We start from the raw sequence: 18,236 nt of genomic DNA, 5'->3' as shown, positions 1-18,236 counted from the left end.
TGATGTTGCAATCCAAAAAAAAAAGTAATTCTGATACTAATTCAGATTTTTGCAGTTTCTATCCGTTTAACAACCATGTGGGAACAAAGTGTCTTGCACAGAATCGTTTTGGTTGCTACTGTTTTTTGTTTTATCATTATTAACAAGTCCTTCTTGCACTCCATACCGAATGAAAGTATTTGTACTTTGTGCTTTGGAACTAAGTCACAAAAGAGTCATGTAGGCAAAAACATGAAAGAGTCTGCAGGGAACCAGGGACCACTTTAACAAAACTCTTCAAGCTCCCAGCAGTCAAACACAAATATCTTTTTTCCTAGTGTTGCTCCACAAATATGGGCAAAAAGAAGTCAGCTATTAAAATTAAAACTTATAATGAAAGTATGTCCAATCAAAAAATACATAGTGCAACAAATACATTTTCTTGTTTAATTTCAAAACTCTGAATTAGCATGTTCTTCAATAATTGAAACTGAGAATTTATTAACATACTGCTGTTTATGTTTCTTGCTGTAACTGTGTATTTCTATTTCAATATGTGTATTGTGGATTAGTTATCAAAAAATAAAAGGTTAAAGCAATACAATATGTTAAACCCTATAATGAACAAACTGGATTTAGATTATTTAATTGGTACATTTAAATTGTAAATAATACAATTACATCTAAAGAAAGCACCATCACATTGAATATCTGAAATCAAATTAATATTGTTTTTCATTAAATGTATATGTTTTTTTTTTTGATCACCACAGTTCTATAAACACAGCAAAACTTAGTTTTGAATCATAGGCAAATAAAACCAAGGAACCATGGTGAAGCATGGTGATGACTACATCCTAACTTCTGACCAACTATCACATTGAAATGTTATTGCTTAAGACATGATATCTAAAGAGAGATAATCTTCTGAGATGGTAACTTGATAAGGAATATTCTTATAACACCACTGAGTCTTTATCCAGGAAGGTAAATTGGATTTATTGCCTGACTAAAAATGTTTACGGGTAGAAATTAAATCAAATAAGAGTAACTTGCAATAAAGAAGAGACAAGAGCTTTAAAATCCAAAATGAGTTTGTAAAAAGGGCAAGATATGTACCAGAACCAACAATGGAAAACTACTGCATTCATCTTAGGTGCAATTGTCTACAGAATGAAGATTGGTTTCAAATGCTTAAAATTAAGCAATCAATCATCAAATGCTCCTCAAGATCTAGTTTGCTTACCAAGATAGCATGAAATTATAACAGATTAATAAAAATGCACCTTGAAAGAAAATGAAAAATTCACTCTCAAGGAGTTGAACCATATGAAAGAGCAATAAAAATAACAGAGGACATGACTGACTGAATGAGCTCTTCAGTAATAAGAGAAGACAAATGGCCAGGTCCATATATGTTGTGACCCAAGAGACACTTTAAAGGCCATAAAGAGGGAGCCATTTACACTCCCCAATTGAGAAGGGATAAGGGCAAAGCATAGAAAGAAAGAAAATAGCTCTGTCTATTTTGAAGTTAAGAGTTTTGACAAATTATATAAAAACTAAAATATGAATTTACCACTGGAATTAAAACATTTCACTGCACACAATATAATGAAGTCTAGGGCCTATATGTCTTATTTTAAAAACAAATGGTTTGCTACTACAGAAAAGCTGTGAAATTAGTGTGTATAAGAAGCTGAAAAAATTGCTCTAAGACTGCATTTATAATAAAAACAAAAAGTGTCTGTAGCATTTTTTTTTCACACTATTATAATTAAAGCCAGTAGATACCACAGCAAGAATGAGGGTAGAGTATCACTTAAATATCTAGGCACTAGGAAAATACATCATGTATTAACCTACATATCGTAATTATGCAACAATAACATAATATCAATTACTTATATATTTCACTACATTCTGTCCATCAGATCAAATACAATATGGCTTAAAATGTCTTGTTATTCTCCTGACACACTGTATATTATTATTCCACTCCTGTCAAGTCACATGCTTTGTATGCAAGAAGCATGTTTCTAGTCTCAAGACACCTGCAATATACAGTAGGGACCAGACAAAAATCCATCATGGAAAGAAATCTACCTATTTAAATTGCTGAATATATTTAATGATAAACAAATTGACAGGAGCTATTGCTCTTTGGACAGTCATCTCAAACTGTATAAAAATAGATTTTACACAAACTAAAGAAATCATGTCATACTTGCACGAATGGGGTTCAATTACTACACGTCATCACTATCATTCTTTATCAATTAATGCAAATTACAATGTTAAGCACATTCTTGTTTTACAGTATTCTGGTAAATAATGATTGAATTATTCAAATAAATATTGTGGATCAAGACAATAAAGTACAAATAAAAACATAGCTAAGGTTCTCACGTACAAAATATCACTGAATATCTACCTAACTATATACCTGTATACATTGGAATTCAAAATAATGGGTTGAGCTGCAACGCCCCCATCTTCTCAAAATATTTTAACGTTTTGTTTTGACATGGAAAGATTTTATTTGGATTTGAAATCAACAACACAAACTGAATCTTTGTTAGCTAGGAAGTAGCATTGTACTTTGACAATATTCACGTTTTTGTTGTTATTGTTGTAATTCCGGTTTTCTTCTATCTACCTTGTTTTTAGGTACCAGAGTTTCTGTGTCTGTTGAATGTGAAGTATACTCCATTAAGTACAACATTCACAGTGATCGCAATTTCCCTCAGCGAATACCTTCCAGGTGAATGGTTACTATGGATACACATCATTTTTTACATGTATTTGAAACTGTCAAGACTCAAAACAATACAAACATACATGCATTATTTCATTAATACATGCATACTGAATGGACAATATACTATAAGTATCCACTCCCACAAAGCACAAACACATTTTCAGACATTCCTGTGCAAACTTTTATTTCTCTCTTTAAACTATTTTAATGTTGTGCATTAAGATAAAAAGTTGAGCTTTGGGCTGAAAATGCAAAATGCACGAAAAAATTGGACTGTCTATTCTAATCGTCAGTGAGCTCGGCTGAATGCAGCGCGAGGGCCTGGACCAGAATGGAGCTGGTCAGTATTATGTACATAACCAGGTAAAAACAGCCAGAGCTGAAGCTGCAGTGTGGAGCAACATCAAAGCAGCTCTGGAGATGGAGCAGAGGTTGCTGGATCCAATCTGGAGATGGAGTAGGGAGGCTCTCTTGGCTCTGCAGTCAGCCTGGAGATGGAGCTGAACCCCTGGAGCCTCTGTGAAGCTGTAGCCACAGAACCCAGAGCACTGCCAACCTTGCTCGAGCTTTAGAAAACACATGTAAATGAGGCTTCAGCCGGGTAGAAAAGAAAACAAATAGCATGTGGCCCTGCACATAAAGAATAACATCATGAAATGCCTTGATACAATGCAAAAAGGCTTTTACTGGTGGAATGCAAATCACGGTTGCATGGAAAGCAAACCATTACAGTATTTCCTTTGATAAAAAATATGTGGTCTACATGTTCCTGTATCTGGTTTCTTACTGATTGTAGACAGACAGTGTCAACAGTGCCTTAACTACTATATTTAGTTTAGTTTTGTTCTGGGTTTTGTTTGTTTTTTGTTTGCTTGTTTTTTATTGTATACTTAATTATACATACAAAATGTAAAACTGCTATATGAAAGCTTAACACAAAATGGCTGTACTTCCAGTATCACAAATGTCCCACTCTGATTTTAATTTTCCACAAGTCCAGTTAAGTGTAACTGCTTTCATTTTCTGAACAAGGCAGGAGGTAACAATTTTACCAGCATTTCACAAGTGGACACATTCCTAAATAGTTTGCAGAAAAACAACAAAAATGGGTTCTTTGTTTAAAGAGAAAAAATAAATCAATAAATTATCATACACAATGTGTAGCTGAAAAAGGCATGAACAATCAGAAGGAAAAATGAACACCCTCGCCTACTTGTTAAAGAATATTTACTTCCAAAAGCAAACAACACTGAATAATGCCCAAATAAATAAATGTATTCAGAGATGCTCATTATAGTCACTCTGAGAAAGTGAATACATGAAGAGGAAATGAAGTCTATTTCACAAGCCCCAGAGAAAAGTACAGACTGATATGTGCTTTAAACTCTGCCACTTAATTTGATAGTGACGTCTTGCAAGTTATTTGTTTCTCAGTGTGCTCTGCTACAATATCTTAACTTAGATACCAGCATGATATATGAGCACTCTTCTTGTGAAATTCAGACAGCAAGTGTTTTTGGCTAGCTGTACATACTGAATAACCAGCTCTAACTACTCTGAGAAAATATAAGTTCCTTGAGAATGTGTTAATGTACCGGCTAAAAACCCTTCACTGTACTTCAGTTCAAACGAAATACTGAAATTGGGATTTAGGGGTTTCTGAACATGAAAGAACCCCTGTATTATATATATGTACCATACAAGTGAATTAAATGCCATTTGGTTTTGTTATTCATTGGTCTACTTTTTGTATGTTCCCTCAATGTCAGATTCTGCTCATTCTGATAAGGTTCATTACTTCCTTGTGCCGTTACATCTGATATGTTTGTTGACTTTTGTGACATTTTCCCTACTTGTTATACTCATTCAGAGTGACATTTCACCATTGTTTTTAAAGATGAGCTTTCAGGTTGCTGCTAATATGAACTAATCGATAACGACATAGCCTACACGCTGACTAATTTGCCAATGGTCTCTTGAAAGAAGGCCATATTGGGATGGTTTGGTTAATGGCAAAGAAACTACAATCTTCGAGCTATTCATTAAAGGGGTGTTCTCTGGGTAATGTATTAGTGTTGACAGAAAAACAGATAGATAATTTACAAGTTTGTGTCACAGCCCTATTTAAAAATATATGAGATGAGATTATAACCTGAAGGTCATTAATTTAGGTTGGAACACAAATGGCAATATAAACTAGAAGCTTTCATACTAATCATTTAAATTTGTTCATGACATTATGTATCATATGCAGTCAGAACCTCCATGTGCCTGCTACACACAGTTTTACATGCAGAATGATAAAGCCAATACGCAAACAAAACAGTCCCCTGATGTGAAGGGTTTGAATGCTCTACCAAGCTCAGAAGGATGATGTCACAGTAAAGACCCCATACACCTTTACAATGGCCTTATTTTAGCACATTTTCAAATATCTGATCAAACATAACAATGCATTCTTAATCATTTAATGAAATACATCCAAACACTTGTTTAATTGTGTTTCTATTCTTTCTTTGCAATTTTTATTGTCTTTCCATTGATAATTGTTTCTGATTTTATATAATTGTGACCACCTTTATCAGTCAACTAATGAATGTTTCCTGCCTCAGAAATATACTATTGAAGGAACTATTTGTTAGCCAAATTCATCATAAAAACATTTGTTATAATTGCAGAACTGAAGTCAGCTGGGGCTCCTTGAACAGATCCTCACTATCATTGTCCTTTAAAGGTCAAGTTCACAAATATGTACACAGTAAATAATGATATAGTAACATATCAAGTGGTGTAACTGAAGGCAACTGGTCATTAAAAACCAAATGTCATTTTGGTAGGTAATCAAAATGAAAGGTTGCCAGGGGTTGATCATCTGGTCAAGTATCAAGTATCACTGGAAATGGAAAATGTCTTGAAAATGTATCTGGCATGTATGTGGCTTTTAAAATTGTACTATAAAACAATGATTTAATTCTTAAAATTACAAAAGACAGTTTTGGAATGGATACAGATCTCAAACATTAAGTGCAATTAAGAAACCTGCTCTAGAAATTAGAAATAGCCTGAATTCCCTTCAAAATTCTTCACAACTGCAAAATAGTCTAATCTTCTATATCTGAATTCAGGGCTGCTTTATTAGATTGCCTGGATAAAAAACAGAGGGCCACTGAAATACTGAAGCTACGAAGAGCTCAGCTGCCATTGGAATGTCTTTTGGTCCAACCCCATCTAAAAATGCTCTTCAGTTGCTTTCCCTTCCTCACAGTACACTGATATTGTTGAGGCAATGGAAAAATCAGCTGTTTACATATTACAACAACAGCTGCAGATTTCTAATTGTTTTCTACCATCTGATATATAAATGCCATTTGTACAAATCAGAAATCAAGCATTAATTGTATAAATAAATATCCAACATATAATCATAACTACTTGTATGTGTATTGGATGTGATGATTAATCTTAATGTGCAACGTTTAAAAAATAATCGAGGTTTACTGTCAGTTAAAAATACTTTATATGCTATGATAAAGCAGTCAAATTATAGACAAATGGACAGACAGATAAACAGACAGACAGATAGATAGGAACACTGCATGAAAGACCCACATCACGGTCTTCCATTTCTATCGACAAATTATTGTTACATTTACATCATTATCAGCAAGTCATTATAAGAAAATAAATGATAGGAAAAACAACACTTCTGTTTAAAATAACAAAACAAAAAAACATCTCTTCTAGTTTACCCACATTATATATATATATATATATATATATATATATATATATATATATATATATATATATATAAAAATGTGTGCATTTGTGATTATGTATCCTTATTGTTGTTTTTATGTTATTATTAATATAATAACATCAATAATAACAATAATGGAAACTCAATAACAAGTACAGGTACTTTCTCATAAATATGCTTAATTAATAATAATAATAATAATAATAATAATAATAATAATAATAATAATAATAATAATGGACTAATAATAATAATTTGAAATGAAATTGCAAATACCACAACCCAAAGTGATTTATCACACATAAAAGGCCCCAGACAGCTTTGTGTGGGTGATAGAGAGAAATTAAACAAAAAGTGACAAACCATGGCATGCTCTAATGTGCCCCCCCTCAGTGCGTTTTAATTATCAATGAGCGGCGCGTCCTCTCTGAGTGACCCGCACGGACAGCGCTGTGCGTCCAGCACCTTCACCGCCACACGACCATACAAATACCAATACTAGTCCCAATAATAATGGGCTGATATCTGAAACACTTTCATTCGCTAATTGCGACTTTGGATCCGCTCCTATCCATCACTTTAGGTTCCCCCAGGAAGACGCTCACACTCCCAGCTAAAACACAACCTTCTCCCAACGTTGTAGCAAACGTAATATTGTTAGCTGGGCTCATCTGTAAATATAATCTTGATTAAGTGTAAACCCCATTCTAGGCTACATGTCATCATTCAATCATTGAACTGAAGAAAGGGCATTGAGACTATATAGGTATGAGCTGAGCACAAACTGATAGACTTAGTTCTTGAATGACTGCCGGGCAAACACTGGACTGTAACAAACATCATTCAATGGCATTTCAGCTCTTTCTGGATCATAGTTCAATTTCGAAACACTTGAAAATATATAACATCTATTTTCAGTTAACTGTTTAACCTGGGGATAGCTGTTTGTATAGTTATTAACAACAATGCATTTTATATACTTGAATGTTACGTAATTGAATGGAATAACTATATAATTACCAATTAAAGCACGTTTCCTCCAGCATTGCTATGTATCATTTCATTCACCACTCCTTGGGCAGCCCGTGTTCAATATGCACGCCAATATAAAACTACAATTATGAGCTAAGTGGATGGCAAAAATCTGCCACCGTTTAAAACTGATGGTTTGACCCCGTCCTCAACCATGTATGGTTTAGGTAATCGCATGGCACATACTGGGTGCCACCTTAGAAATGTCAAATAAATCCATGTGTTCATTATTTCGGAGACAGAATGCACTCATCGTCACACGACAAATTTCAATCATATCTTACATTAAGTGACGCCCATTAAACAGCTTTCCCCAAGATACCAGTAAGTACGATTATTAATAATAATAATATTCAGTGTCAAAGCAATTAAGTTAAAACTGCGTTAATTCCACCTGCCACGTAACTGATACACACACACATACATATTCACAATACATACATAACAAAAACAGTATCATATAGTGGTTTCTCCGGGGGTGTACAATACAGGTGCCCCAATCAGACGGACAGACTGAATGACAGATATAATAGGTAGGTAGAAAGACAGATTGAATGGTATAGACTGAGAGACAGATAGATGCTAGAGAGGGGGGTATATTTGGTAAATTGAGAAAGCTTACCACATCTCAGCAGCCGCAGCAATAAGCTCCTTCAAGTCGTGCCATTGAAAACCCCACAGATGGAAATGCTCATATATTGTCTTTTCCCTTAGAATAGCGTCCTTGTACTCAAAACACCCTACATATAGGTACACCCGCATACATACACATATACCTTCATCCCAGCAATGCACATAGATTAAGACCACTTGTATTTTCCAGAAAGAGGCGATGCGAATTTGCAAATAAATGCTTAATATCCGCTCATTAGAGAGAAAAATACATCAAGAGAAGCTCATTTTGTATCCAGATCACTCTCCCCACCTTCATATCAAAATGCGTCCTCTTCCACTATATCAGCTCTTTTTTTCAGCAGGAGCTGATGGAAACGGCTGACCCAGTAAGGCATCCAGGGTTTTTTGCCCGTGTTTACAAGCCCCGCAGTAAAGGACTCCAGAAATGGTTTGCTTACAAACAGAGCTCTCTGAGAAAATGACAAACCAATTTCTGAGCTGTGCTGGGAACGAGCTGGGAGAGGATGGTGAGAGAGAAAACTGGGAACTGGATTGTCTCTCACTGCACGGACTCGGGCTCCATCTAGCAGCAAACCTGGGGTAAAATGCTCAACCTCATGCCTTACCTTTACCTGCATTATGTCTCAGCCTTTTTTTTTCTTTTCTTTTTTTTTTTTTTTTGAGACCTAATATTTTGTCATGAAAACAAAACAGTAATGCTTACTGAACAAAAATCGCATCGTTTACAATGCAGCCTACAGAAAATATAGTCATAGAAAGTGATGTTCTGCTTTGACTTTTCAGTGCCCTTTTAGAAACCATGGTACGTGTTTTCTGGAGAGCAACTTGATTAATAATGTACCCATAGTACAGCTGGGCATTTGAAAATGTAAAGGTGTGTGTGTGTGGAGAGAGAGAGGGGGTGGGGCACTTACAATATTAGTTTCAGTTAAAATTATATCAATGCACATAATTGTCCACTTCATGCTTTGTAGTTGAGGCAATAAAGAGGACTTTTACACTGGTAATTTGGGGAACTATAATATTAAAATACTGACATTTACATACATTTAATCAATGCAAGACAGCAATGCAAACATTCTGTCCAACAAAATATTGCTATACAGTCAGCATGCCAGTCACAATATGATGTTTAGATTACTGTCTTCAATTACAAATGCTTTATTGACATACTTCAAACAAATAATTTCTAAATGTAATTAGAGTTAGAGATAAAGTGATTTATCGTGGCTTTTTTGTTTACTATATTGCTCCATAATCAATTGTATTATTGTCTCAGATAAGTTGGTAATTTAGTTTGTTATTTAAGCACATCTAAACACTTCCTGTTTTTGTACTTTTGCACCCCTGCACATTGTTATTACATATATGTATCTATCTCTCTTTTTAAAGAAGTAACTCAAGCCCCAGTGTATTTGTGTAATTTTATTGTGTATGTTCCCTAAACACTGAAAATCAAAAATCATATTCATGCCATGCACAAACATCTTCATAATTAAAATGCTGTTTACACTTAATTTAAAATGTTTTAGATAATGCTTTAGATATAACTTTAGAAGTCCTATATTCCCAATCCAGTCTCTTAATATAAACTTCCCAGAGCTATTTGTTTTCATATGATGCCTTCCATAATGCAATGCAAAAATTGAAATGTTTTAAAGAACCTCCCATCTGAACAGATTTTGTACTACACAGAGTCTCCCTGCACACATCAGTTAGTCAGCAATGATATCCTCAGCAAGTGATGTGAAGCCTAATTTAGCAGTGCATTAGATATGCAGAAAGGGTTATTTTCATGCACATAACACATGTTAAAACACTTAATTCAAAGGTATTAAACTTTCTCAGTCCCAGAACACATATTAATGTGTATATGCCTGGGCAAAAGAACATCTAAAGATACAAATGTAATTTAATACAATCCCCAGAAGTCCCCAAAAAACAGGAGTCTTGTTTAGAAAAATCTATATGATGGCTGTTTCAGAACTGATGATACGTCAACAGCAAGCTACATTTAGGAGGCATTTAGTAAAAAGTAAAAACTGTCTGTATCTGATATTGCTAATCTGAAATATCACAAAATAACAGTTTTATACTGACATCCTTGAGACATCATCAATATAAATGTATTATCCCAAAAGTTTATTATATCCTACACAGGAACAATATGGTTTGGACAAATAGACAAATAGACAAATTACCTTTATTTAACATCAGTATGAGACTAGGAGATATGGATTGAGACTGTTAGACTGAAAAAACATTTACATTTCAATTAAGATCTTAAAATACAGTACATGTGTTGCAGTCACATACATATAGCTGATTAAAAAATAAAATGTACTTGCACAATGTATCTATTTGATAAAGTAATTGAAACTAAATATGAGTTCCTGTGTTTTTAAAACTTTAGAGACACTGAAATAAACATGTCCTGTGATATTTTGTGTGCATTAAAATCACTAGTGTTAATTATTGTTTGCAAAAGTTTTGTCATTAGTATGTCTATGGAAGCTGCCTTTCTATTGCATAAATTACAATGCACTCATGACATCTCTGCAGCAGAGCTGGGGATGTTGCATGCAGAGAATAAATTAAAATAAAACTTAATCAATTAATCATTTGTGTCTTTCTTCTTCACATATATCAGCAGCAGCAGCAGCTGGTAAATCTGATCTCTACTTCCCATCATTTATGTGCTCTTCTTTTCATCTCTTGGGGTCCATTCTATTGCTTCTTTAGTCCAGCTCTGATTTATTCTTCTTGTAATGTGTGCACCCCATTGACATTCAAATATTTGAACTCTTTCAATTATATCACATCATTTATATTGTTCTAGGATAGGCTACATGTTTGTATTTCTTCTGCTTATTCCAAGCATACATCTTTCCATGCTTCTTTGTGTTGTTTGGCATTTTTGCATTTAGTAACCAGGTTTCTGAGCCACCAGTCAAATACTTTTCTCTTGAGGCAAATTGGCAGATTTCCTTTCAATAGTGTGCCATTTCTTCCAAATGCATTCCATGTTGTTTTCACTCCTCTTTCGATTTGTTTTTCTTTCCATCTGCAATATAATTTTTTTGGCCATGGTAGACATAACTGTTGACATCTTCATTTATCTTTTGATCTTCTTCAGCCTTCTTAGATTATACAAAGCTTTTGAGCATCACTTTGCTGTTGCTCAAGTAAATTTTGAGTCCAGTTTTCATATTTGTATCTGAGAGTTTCTGAATCTAAATCCATAGGTTTGTAGCCCTCCAGGGGCAGTGTTGCCCACCACTGCTTATTTATTTATAACAAATCACCTGGAAAATTGGTGCATAATTCTAGTCCTAGAGGACCCTATTCAGCAGGTTTTTCAGATCTCTATTAAGAGTTCTGCTTGAATTAAAAATCAAAATACACTGTTGTCCCCCAGAACTAGGTTTATCCTAGTGAATCCTAGACCTATAAGAAACAAAGAAATAGCAAAGCAATTTTGGTAAAAATTCTTATCACAAGCATATTCAAATACAGGCCCTTCTAATTAATGTAAGTGCAGGATTCTGACTCAACAAAACAGTAAATGTAAGCATCTCAAGTATTGTTCTCACACATGTAAACCACCCTTTTGGGCATTTTCCTTGAAAAAAACAGCATGAGAACTGTATGTAGAGCTAATTTATATATTGTAATGAATCACTGTCCAGTCACTGTTCTGATACAACTGAGGTTTATTAAAAGTGCAAACAGGAGCAGGGTTACACAGTTGGCAGGTGCCTGGCAATTCCATTCTCATTCCGTGAACCCTGCCCAAACCCCACTACATATACCCTTAGTTATGCGTGGGTCCAACCCCCCTGCCGGTAGTACACCTATCCCCCCACGTTCACACTATATGATTACCTCCAATTAACCAATCAAACATTAACACAAGTATAAGATTACTGGTCAGTTTATTGTGGGTTTTAAGGTAAAGTAAGTTGCTGATGGACGTTTCATAGTTAGCAATGGTGTATTTCAGGTTAATGGAAATGCAGAAAGGTGTTCTTATTTATTTATTCTTCCTATTATCATTATGGGTTAAGATGAGTAAAGCAAAGTATTATAACAACCCGGGGTTTCCAGCCACGATGCAATTCAAACCCTGATCTCCTGCGCCACAATGCAGCAACCTAACCACATCAATATGCCCAGGCTCCTTAGCAAGGCTCAAGAACACTACAGTAGTTAACCACTCAACACTAGACATACACCACATCTCCCAAATGATTATTTTGAACATGTTGTCACATGACAGGCATGGATTCAGTGATGTAAGCATCTTGAGTATTGTTCTCCGGGCATGACCATTTCTGTGATTTCCCTGCAAAAACAGCACAAGAGCTGTATGTAGAGCTAATTTACATATGAATTCACTCCATTGTCCTTAATACATTTTTGCATGATGTCGGGTAAATAGCTATTTTAATTGCACTAAACTTAAAATATGTAAACCCTGAGGGGGAGAGTATCATTACATCTTTAACTCGAGCATGTCTTGAGTAAGGTCAAAACACTGTATGCAAATTCTGCCACTATCATATAAAAATCTTACCCACAAGTATACGCTTATAGTTCAAAGATGCTAGGGCCAGAGGATGTCACAGAGCTATATGTTTGGGATTAATATCTTGATTGCTTAAAATGCAAAGATGTCTGCCATAATCACATCCTGTTTCAACAATTCAAATTTACAGTTTGAAGTTTAACAAATCTTTAAATGTGAAACTTAAAGGCGCATCATATTCATATTACCAATAATCAATTAAGAATAAAGTTTAATTATTTCTTTCAATAGATGATTAATGTAGATTATTTATTAGAGGATATCACTCACACACATTGCATTCATAGAACCACAGAAGTCACTCTGTTGACATACTGTTCACACTGGAAGAGATTACTTATTTTATATAGTACAAAAGAAACCTGACTTGGCCTATTATCTTGTGTAATTGCCAGGTTTATTCTCCAGTTCATTGTTTATATCTGAATCTTCAATTGTTATCATAACTTGCCAAAACTCTCCCACAATAAACAAGAAGAACACATGTTTTTTTTGTTCAAGGCATTTGCTTCCAGGCTTATTTACACCATCCCTAGATCTAGCAGCACTCTCTCAATATTACAATGGCACCGGGTATCACTGACATAGCTGGCATATGGCACAATCTGGACTTGAACCTGTAATATCCATGCTGTAAAACTCTTCCTACACTCTGGCTAGAGACTTTAACTATGTCAGACAATTATTTGATGTTGAAAAATCCTACATAGTCTAGCTCTCCTTTAAGAAAACAAATATGATTTCTTAAGGCTGGCATGTTAATTAATTATTAAAGCAACCCCAAAACAGCAAGGCAACAGAGAGATTAACATAAATATAGAATAATGTGTGGGCTTCATGAAATAACAAGCAAATGATTTCATCTTAGAATCCTTTGGCATTAAACATACCAAAGCCAATTCTTGAGTATACAAATATAGTATATATAATATCTAGTTTCTGTATTGCCTCGGACCTATTAATAAGTTATGGAATGGTAAGGGACTTTTTCCAGTTTACATCTGTGCACAAGTCTAAATTGGATGATTAATTACTGCAATTAAATTAAAGTGAAATCTGCTTATAAATTCCACTTGTGGCTTTTTGTAGCCAATACCCAATAAGACAAAAAGGTATAACACATCAAAAACACGAACAAGGTTAACATTCAGAATGAGTTTTGGATTCAAAAAATCAATACTGCCATGTAAAAAGAAAGTAGCAAAACACAAGCTGAGTTGTATTTCCAGTTATAATGTATTATATATATACTACTGATGTTTAAATAATCATAACGGAAGAGTCTTTATCGGGGTAGAGGTTATGTTGGCTCTTTATTATTTATGTACATCCAACTGAACTGAATAAATAATCGACTGACACCAATCTATTTAAAAAAAAATCCTGACAGGAAATCTATATCCTCAGAAGAAATTAATACATTAATAAAACGAATATGATTATTAGATTATGAATGTATTATTTAATTTTAAATAATAAGCCTAAAACAAATTCACAGTGACACAATGTGTTATCAGCCTTTATTCATTATTCATAATTTAAATGGTTTTTACTTTAGCATTAAGTTTTTGTTTTTTTAAGTACTAACTGGTAAAAATTTAGTCAACTACTGGTTGAGCAAAGCAGGCTATTGCGACCTCTCTTTAACATGAACATAGTATTACTAGGCCTACTTCCCTTTTGTACTTAAGTATTTAAAATAATTGCCTCGCCTAGTAATAACACTGTTTTTCTGTTTCTATTCTAGCCGACAGTTGCAAAACCTTCAGCTTTAATCACATCAATATAATTTGGCATTTGGTGTGTCTGTGCTTGTATGGTATGTGAATTTTGTAATCACTATATATCTTGCTATCCATCTCTCTGTAGCCCTCCGAGACCAAGGCTGGAGACATCTGCTGTATTGTCCTACTAGTATACTGTACTCTACTCAGAGAGGCAGTATATATAAATTTGTATAGCCTACATTGATGTAAGCTATTTAATTTTAATTTCATTTTTAGTTCCTTATTATATTGCCTAGCAGAAACTGGGGCAGCAAACCACGGTCCTGAGATTAAGAGTGTGGGTTTGACAGATTGAACTAACCGGACTATAGCAATAGCACTTTAAAATCTGTAGGTTATTTTCCACGTATGGTACAGTATAGTGGGATGGTGCTGTTACAACAGGGTGCTGTAGTGACAGTACGGCACAATAGAAAACATATTATCGTAGGGAACTACAGTAGGGAACAGCCAAGTCGCCAAGGCGTGTCGTAGGGGAAAGTCAAAATGTGATACAAATACATTTGGCTTCTATAACAACTTGAGAAGGGTGGCTAGAACCTACAACCCCACGATCACCTGATCTAACAAATTAGCTAACCAGGTTGAATGGGACAACACTTTAATGTGTAGCCTATATACTACAATGACCACACTGTAACACCACATATGAATAGTATATCATTCTGTACACCAACACCTGGAGCCATGAAGCTCCACTCTATTGCCTTGCTGTAGTAGTTGGTCGGCTTTAGAGTCTCGTTTGTTCCTTTTACTGTGCTTCAGATTGAGAATTCAGTCCACCATGTTGGATGATATCAAGTCTCAGAAATGCACTACTTCTCATCACCGTCCAGCCATCGTTCAGACTGCACCTGTAGACCCTGCAAATCGTCTTCCTGTGACTGCTGGTACCCTGCACAGCTACTCGATAATTGTATTGATCGGCAATGTTGCCATTCTGCTTTCTCCTGTACAATGTATTCTTTGTAATCCAACATTACTCTTTGTGTTCCTACTAAATCACTTGATTAACATACTATAATGTTGTACATATACTACAACTACTAATAATAAGAACTGTGATTTATTTAAATGTCCATGGTTTATTGGGAATAGCTCTGGACACTCAGTCTTTCATTTATATTATTTGATTATCTATTTCTGACTCAACTACTTGTTTTGCACACCTACCGGGTTTTCTGTCAGTGTTAATTGTGGTCTGTACACAGTTAAATAAAACACCAACTTTCTTGCTGTTTCCCACACAGACTGTCCTTCCTTGTGAAAGGTAACCATGGAAACAATCGGTATAGTTTACCTCATTCCTTGGAGTCTTGTTAACTCACCATATATTCATATAAAAGACACTAGTTCCATGGGATTACCAATACAATACACACAAATTGCCAATTCAATACAGCTGTCGGTCATATGTCTTCTTAAATAGATAACGAACAAGCTAGATGGTTTACATTTTCTTTCTTGTTAGGATTTCACTTACATTTACAGGTGACCCCAAGATTTTGACCACCAGTGTCTATAAAAGCAATTTCCCACCCCTAGAATCAGTGTCTAATCAGAAATGTTGGGGGGGGGGGATATATTAAAACTCTGTACAAGATGTACAAGAAATGGAAGTTTGGTAGATTGACAAATGGTTATTCTTAAGTTGGGCATTTGTCCGTTATCACTCGTCTTATTCTTTAGTGGTTTTAGTAATAGATATGGCTTAGCATGTACTCCCTCTGTAGAATTACATTTCTAGCCAGAATATTCCTTGATAAAAATCTGAACAAGTATGCCAGACAGATTTTGCTCAAGGGATTGGAATAAGAATAAAATAGAAGCAAAAAGGTAGACTAATACATATTATTGGCTATTTGGTTATTTTACAGAACTTAACAATTGTGTTTATCACTATGCCACAACAAAAAATACTTAATGTATTCTTTTTAAGTAAACAACATGGAAGATCCATTTCCCAATTATATTTGTTTAATTTGAAGTTCAAAATGTGTTTTAGCATGCTGAGTTTTCCTTGTTTCTGCTCACAAACCATTCTGCATTCCAGCATTGGTGAAGCACACTTTATCCATTCAAACATTTTTACTGCATAAATGTAAACATTACATTTGTAACTGCCTCTCAGCTTTAGTTAAGTTTGTGACTATTTTTTTGGTTCCTACCTAAAATTAATAGGATATCGTAGAGGCGGAACTAATTAGCGCCATCCTTGTGTTCCGCACGTAATTAAAGGGGGCACAACATCTGAAGTGTAGAGCTAAAACATAGCATCGCAAGAGCTCTCCGAGCTAAGTAAATATTAAGAATATAAAGATATCTAAATGTATATTATCCGAGTAAAGAAGACAAGGAAGAAGGCTTTTGAGATTTAGCCCCTCCTAAGTAGGAAGCAGCCTACGAGGTATGTTTCTTTTGTATCCAGTTGTCTGTGATATATTTCATGTGCATAGCTTGTGTTAACTAGTGTGTAACTATAACGGCACAAACTGTATTCAAGACATACATACATGCATTGTATTTATAATTTCCTTTTATTTTTTTTCTCTCTTTCAACCCAGTTCTCACGCGTTGACATGATATGTTGTTGAAATAAAACCCCGTTTTTTAACCAAGACCTCGTGCTTCGTGTTGACTACTGGAGGGAGCTACAGTGAGAACTCGACTGCTCCGCATGAGGAGGCGAGGAAGACGGCATCGGAGAGCGCGAGTCGTGGCTGGGCTGAGACATCCGCACATGACAGCGCGAGAAGAGGCAGTGCCCACGGAAGAATCAGGTTTCATAACGCAAATTAAGCTGTAATTCAGAGACATTAAGCGTTCTGGGCAAGAGAATGAGACATTTCTTTGCATTTCCCATTAGTTAATGTTTTGTTTACTTACCTTTTCTCAAATTGAAGTGGATTGATATTGCTACTGTGTTGATATTGTGTCTACTGATGAGTAGGATGTGAATATTAAGAACTATTAGTACCGAGAGTAAGGCAGAATTGGTCATATTTAGACTTAAAAGTGAATGGTTATTACTTAATGTGGTATATGTACAAGTTTAACTAAGAGTTAATATTTTTGGTTTGTTTAATTTCATTTGTGGTAATTTAAGATTTAAATAAGGCCATATATAACTATAACAAGTTATCAGGCAAGAAGACCATAGCTCCATAGATCACAAAGTGAGTGTTACTAGTCTTTGAGTACAGTTAGTACAGTTTTTATTTTGGAAAAAGCAAGTTAATTTAGCTGCAGAGAGTAATTTTTCTCCAAAGTAGTGTCAGTAGCTGCAAGTAATTAAAGGCTGACTATTCACATATCAGAGATTAAAAACAACTACTCAATTGAGCTTAAGCTAAGTTAAACATAACTTAGATTATTGTGAACAAGGTAATTTACTCAACTAAAAAACAAGTTTAGATTTAAACCAAACTAAAGCAAAATGTCAGAGTTTGAGCTTTTCTTTGAGAGTGACAAAGAGGGTGCAGGTGAAGACGCACAGCAGCACTGCGCAGACATGCAACCACAAGCTGCTGAAGGCACAGGAGATAACCACACTTCCTCACAAGAGCCACATAGAAGCCAAAGGGTCCGCAGGTTTACGGAAAAGGGCCAAGAACTGCACGATCAGCAAGTAAGAAGATTTGCACACCGTTTCAGTGTGAGCTACGAGAAGTGGAAAGCTATCGCTAAGGATGC

The 18,236-nt window shown here is 35.0% G+C and overlaps 1 protein-coding gene across 7 annotated transcripts in view; it reads right to left on the bottom strand.

Annotated features, from left to right (window-relative positions):
* Window positions 1-8,635, bottom strand: part of adgrl3.1 (adhesion G protein-coupled receptor L3.1) — a 299,214-nt gene extending 290,579 nt beyond the window's left edge. For 6 of the 7 annotated variants that reach the window (XM_066720389.1, XM_066720391.1, XM_066720392.1 and 3 more), the window contains exon 1: window positions 8,155-8,635. The gene's annotated coding sequence lies outside the window, so the exon portion shown is untranslated. The remainder of the gene's footprint in view (window positions 1-8,154) is intronic. The other variant, XM_066720390.1, reaches the window with a different exon arrangement.
* Window positions 8,636-18,236: the final 9,601 nt, after the last annotated feature.

Source organism: Amia ocellicauda, chromosome 13, assembly GCF_036373705.1.
Source record: "Amia ocellicauda isolate fAmiCal2 chromosome 13, fAmiCal2.hap1, whole genome shotgun sequence".
Taxonomy (NCBI): Eukaryota; Metazoa; Chordata; class Actinopteri; order Amiiformes; family Amiidae; genus Amia; species Amia ocellicauda.
Note: the sequence above shows the minus strand (reverse complement) of the source record. Positions and strands in the feature narration are given on the sequence as shown.